The 5,896-nt window shown below is 38.0% G+C and overlaps 1 non-coding gene across 1 annotated transcript; it reads left to right on the top strand.

The window, feature by feature from the left end:
- Window positions 1-3,174: 3,174 nt before the first annotated feature.
- Window positions 3,175-3,278, top strand: LOC130977981 (small nucleolar RNA R71). Its single transcript, XR_009085646.1, has one exon. It is a non-coding gene; the product is annotated as a small nucleolar RNA R71 (small nucleolar RNA).
- The last annotated feature ends 2,618 nt before the right edge of the window (window positions 3,279-5,896 follow it).

Below are 5,896 nucleotides of genomic sequence, written 5' to 3'. Positions count from 1 at the left end.
AGCTCCTTCCACACATATGTCCATAAGGACTTGGTCCAACCTTTAATTAAAGTTGACCCTTCTAGTGTAGGGGCGTTAATCTCCTTGCATCATGGGCAAGTGGAATGCCAATCTCACATTCTCCGGACTAAAATCTAAGTATTTCCCCCGAACCATTGTGAGATAATTCTTTGGACTCGGGTTCATACTTTGATCATGGTTCCTAGTGATCCATGCATTGGCATAGAACTCTTGAACCATTAAGATTCCGACTTGTTGCATGAGGTTGGTTAGGACTTCCCAACCTCTTCTTCGGATTTCATGTCGGATCTCCGGATACTCATTTTTCTTGAGCTTGAAAGGGACCTCAGGGATCACCTTCTTCTTTGCCACAACATCATAGAAGTGGTCTTGATGGCTCTTGGAGATGAATCTTTCCATCTCCCATGACTCGGAGGTGGAAGCTTTTGTCTTCCCTTTTCCTTTTCTAGATGATTCTCCGGCCTTAGGTGCCATTGATGGTAGTGGAAAAACAAAAGGCTTATGCTTTTACCACACCAAACTTAAAATATTGCTCGTCCTTGAGCAAGAGAAGAAAGAAGAGAAGAAGAAGAAGAAGAAAATATGGAGGAGAAGGTGGAGTGTGGGTTCGGCCAAGGTATAGTAGAGGGGGTAGTGTTGTGTGAAAATGAAGTAGAATGGAAGGGTATATATAGGGAGAGGGGGAAGGGTAGGTTCGGCCATTTAGGGTGAGATTGGGTGGGAAAATGTTTTTGAATTTTGAAGGTAGGTGGGGTTTATGGGGAAGAGTGGATGGATGTGAGTGGTGAAGGGGGTAATTGGGAAGAGAGATTGAGGTGATTGGTGAAGGGTTTTTGGGAAGTGTGACATGGGGAAGAGTGAAAATAGGATTAGGAGGTAAGGTGGGAATATAGTAGGTGGGGATTCTGTGGGGTCCACAGATCCTGAGGTGATCCTGTGGGGTCCATAGATCCTGAGGTGTCAAGGAATTCCATCCTTGCACCAAATAGGCATGTAAAATGCCTTTGCATACCATTATGGTGTTTAAACGTCGAGTAGTGCACGTTCTGGGCGTTTAACGCCCATGTAAAGCATGTTTCTGGCGTTGAACGCCTGTTTCATGCTTGTTACTGGCGTTCAGCGCCAGCTTTTCCTCTAGGCACATTCCTGGCGTTCAGCGCCAGAATGTTGCTTGTTTCTGGCGTTCAGCGCCAGATGCATGCTCTGTTCTGGCATTGAACGCCAGCCAGATGCTCCTTACTGGCGTTGAACGCCAGCCTGTGCTTCCTCCAGGGTGTGATTTTTCTTCTGCTGTTTTTTATTCTATTTTTAATTTTTATATTTTTTTCGTGACTCCCCATGATCATGTACCTAATAAAACACAAAATAAAAATAAAATAAAAATTAGATAAATAAAATTGGGTTGCCTCCCAACAAGCGCTTCTTTAATGTCAATAGCTTGACAGTGGCTCTCATGGAGCTACAAGGTGATCAGGTCAATGTTGTATAGTCCCAACACCAAACTTAGAGTTTGGATATGGGATCCTAACACCAAACTTAGAGTTTTGTTGTGGCCTCCCAACACCAAACTTATAGTTTGACTGTGGGGGCTCTTCTTGACTCTGAACTGAGAGAAGCTCTTCATGCTTACTCTCTTTTGTCACAGAGGGATGGCCCTGTGCTTTAAACACAAGGTAGTCCCCATTCAATTGAAGGACTAATTCACCTCTGTTGACATCTATCACAGCTCCTGCTATGGCTAGGAAAGGTCTTCCAAGGATGATGCACTCAACCTCTTCCTTCCTAGTGTCTAAGATTATGAAATCAGCAGGGATGTAAAGGCCTTCAACCTTTACTAGCACGTCGTCTACTATTCCATAAGCTTGTCTCAATGACTTGTCTACCAGTTGTAATGAGAACAAGGCAGGTTGTACCTCAATGATCCCCAGCTTCTCCATTACAGAGAGTGGCATAAGATTTATCCCTGATCCCAGATCACACAGAGCTTTTGCAAAGGTCATGGTGCCTATGGTACAAGGTATCAAAAACTTGCCAGGATCTTGTTTCTTTTGAGGTAAAATTTGCTGAATCCAGGTATCCAGTTCACTAATGAGCAAAGGAGGTTCACTTTCCCAAGTCTCATTACCAAACAACTTGGCATTCAGCTTCATGATAGCTCCTAAATATTGAGCAACTTGCTCTCCAGTCACATCTTCATTTTCATCAGAGGAAGAATAGTCTTCAGAGCTCATGAATGGCAGAAGGAGATTTAATGGAATCTCTATGGTCTCTGTATGAACCTCAGATTCCTTTGGATCCTTAATAGGAAACTCCTTCTTGCTTGAGGGACGTCCCAGGAGGTCTTCCTCACTAGGATTTTCGTCCTCCTCCTCCCTTGTGCATTCGGCCACATTGATTATATCAATGGCCTTGCACTCTCCTTTTGGATTCTCTTCTGTATTGCTTGGGAGAATACTAGGAGGAGTTTCAATGACTTTCTTACTCCGCTGGCCCACTTGTGCCTCTAGATTTCTGATGGAGGATCTTGTTTCACTCATGAAACTGAAAGTGGCCTTTGACAGATCAGAGACTAGATTGGCTAAATTAGAAGTGTTTTGTTCAGAATTCTCTGTCTGTTGCTGAGAAGATGATGGAAAAGGCTTGCTATTGCTCAGCCTGTTGCGTCCACCATTGTTAAAGCCTTGTTAAGGCTTTTGTTGATCCTTCCATGAGAAATTGGGATGATTTCTCCATGATGAATTATAGGTGTTTCCATAAGGGTCACCCATGTAATTAACCTCTGCCATGGCAGGGTTCTCAGGATCATAAGCTTCTTCAGAAGCTGCCTCTTTAGTACTGTTGGATGCATGTGGCCATCCATTCAGATTTTGAGAGATCATGTTGACCTGTTGAGTCAACACTTTGTTCTGAGCCAATATGGCATTCAGAGCATCAATTTCAAGAACTCCTTTCTTCTGAGGTATCCCATTATTCACAGAATTCCTCTCAGAAGTGTACATGAATTGGTTGTTTGCAACCATATCAATGAGTTCTTGAGCCTCTTCAGGCGTTTTCTTTAGGTGAATAGATCCACCTGCAGAATGGTCCAGTGACATTTTCGAAAAATCAGATAGACCATAATAGAATATATCTAATATGGTCCATTCTGAAAACATGTCAGATGGACATCTTTTGGTCAGCTGCTTGTATCTTTCCCAAGCTTCATAGAGGGATTCACCATCTTTTTGTTTGAAAGTTTGAACATCCACTCTCAGCTTGCTCAGCTTTTGAGGAGGAAAGAATTTATCCAAGAAAGCTGTGACCAGCTTATCCCAGGAGTCCAAGCTATCCTTAGGTTGTGAATCCAACCATATTCTAGCTCTGTCTCTTACAGCAAAAGTGAAAAGCATGAGCTTGTAGACTTCAGGATCAACTCCATTCGTCTTTACAGTCTCACAGATCTGCAATAACTCAGTTAAAAACTGATAAGGATCTTCAGATGGAAGTCCATAAAACTTGTAGTTTTGTTGCATTAAGGCAACTAGCTGAGGTTTCAGCTCAAAGTTGTTGGCTCCAATGGCAGGAATGGAGATGCTTCTTCCATCAAATTTGGACGTTGGCTTTGTGAAGTAACCAAGCATTCTCCTTGCATTATTATTATTTTCGGCTGCCATCTCCTTCTCTTGTTCGAAAATTTCAGAAAGGTTGTTTCTGGATTGTTGTAATTTAGTTTCTCTTAGTTTCCTTTTCAGAGTCCTTTCAGGTTCAGGATCAATTTCAACAAGAGTGCCTTTTTCCCTGTTCCTGCTCATATAAAAGAGAAGAAAACAAGAAAAGAAAGAGGAATCCTCTATGGCACAGTATAGAGATTCCTTTATGTTAGTAGAAAAAGAAAGGGGATAAGGAAAGGAGAATGGTTCGGATTTTTAGATGAAGAGAGGTGAAGAGAAGTGTTAGTAAATAAATAATTAAATAGAATAAGAAAAGAGAGGGAGAATTTCGAAAATAATTTTGAAAAAGGGGTTAGTAATTTTCGAAAATTAAATATAAGATATAATTAAAATTAAAATTTAGAACAAAAAGAATTTTTGAAAAAGAGGTGAGATATTTTCGAAAATTAGAGAGGGAAAAGTGGTTAGGTGGTTTTGAAAAAGATAAGAAACAAACAAAAAGTTAGTTAGTTGATTGAAAAAGATTTGAAATCAAAATTTAAAAAGATAAGAAGATAAGAAGTTAGATAAGATATAAAAGATAAGATAAAAATTTTAAGAAAAAGATATTTTGAAAAAGATTTAATTTTTTAAAATGACTTAACTAACAAGAAACTACAAGATAAGATTCTAGAATTTAAAGATTGAACCTTTCTTAACAAGAAAGTAACAAACTTCAAATTTTTGAATCAATCACATTAATTGTTAGCATATTTTCGAAAATATGATATAAAAGATAAGAAAAAGATTTTGAAAAATAATTTTTAAAATTTTCGAAAATAAAAAAAATGGAAAAGATATGATTTTTGAAAAAGATTTTGAAAAGATAAGATTCTTAAAATTGAAATTTTGACTTGACTTGTAAGAAACAACTAATTTTGAAAATTTTTGACTAAGTCAACTCAAATTTTCGAAAATTATGAGAAAAATAAGGAAAAGATATTTTTTATTTTTGAAATTTTTAATGATGAAAGAGAAAAACACAAATATGACCCAAAACATGAAAATTTTGGATCAAAACACAAGATGCATGCAAGAACACTATGAATGTCAAGATGAACACCAAGAACACTTTGAAGATCATGATGAACATCAAAAACATAATTTTGAAAAATTTTTGATGCAAAGAAACCATGCAAGACACCAAACTTAGAAATCTTCAATGCATGGACTCTAATAAACAAAAAATGCATATGAAAAACAACAAACAACACAAAACAAGAGAACATCAAGATCAAACAAGAGGACTTATCAAGAACAACTTGAAGATCATGAAGAACAATATGAATGCATGGAGTTTTCGAAAAATTAATGCATAAATTTTAAAAACATGCAATTGACACCAAACTTAAAAATTGACTCAAGATTCAAACAAGAACACAAAATATTTTTGGTTTTTATGATTTTATGAATTTTTTTGGATTTTTATTAATTTTTTTCGAAAATATTTTTGGAAAAACGAAAAAGAAAAGAAAAAAAATTTTGAAAAAGTTTTTGAAAAGAAAATTACCTAATCTGAGCAACAAGATGAACCGTCAGTTGTCAATACTTGAACAATCCCCGGCAACGGCGCCAAAAACTTGGTGGACGAAATTGTGATCAACAATAATGGCTCTTTGGCATGTGCATAAGAATTAACTCAGCACTTTCTTTCCACAATTCCGTTCAACTTAACCAGCAAGTGTACTGGGTCATCCAAGTAATACCTTACGTGAGTAAGGGTCGATCCCACAGAGATTGTTGGTATGAAGCAAGCTATGGTCACCTTGTAAATCTCAGTTAGGCAGATTATATTAGTTTATGGGTTTTCGAATAATTAATAATAAATAGAAAATAAAAAGGGATAGAAATACTTATGTAAATCAGTAGTGGGAATTTCAGATAGGCGTGTGGAGATGCTAGAATCCTTTCGAATCTCTACTTTCTTATTGCTTTCATCCAATCCTTCTTACTCCTTTCCATGGCAAGCTATATGTAGGGCATCACCATCATCAATGGCTACTTTTCATCCTCTCGGGAAAATGGTCCTATGCGCTGTCACTGCACGGCTAATCATCTGGAGGCATCATCCTTGACAATGGCTACATCCCATCCTCTCAGTGAAAATGGTCCAAATGCTCTGTCACAGCACGGTTAATCATCTGTTGGTTCTCAATCAGGTTGGAGTAGAATCCCTTGATTCTTTT

This window comes from Arachis stenosperma, chromosome 4 (genome assembly GCF_014773155.1).
Source record: "Arachis stenosperma cultivar V10309 chromosome 4, arast.V10309.gnm1.PFL2, whole genome shotgun sequence".
In the NCBI taxonomy this organism is placed as follows: domain Eukaryota; kingdom Viridiplantae; phylum Streptophyta; class Magnoliopsida; order Fabales; family Fabaceae; genus Arachis; species Arachis stenosperma.
The sequence above is the reverse complement of the archived record's forward strand: the minus strand, read 5'-3'. Positions and strand labels throughout refer to the sequence as shown.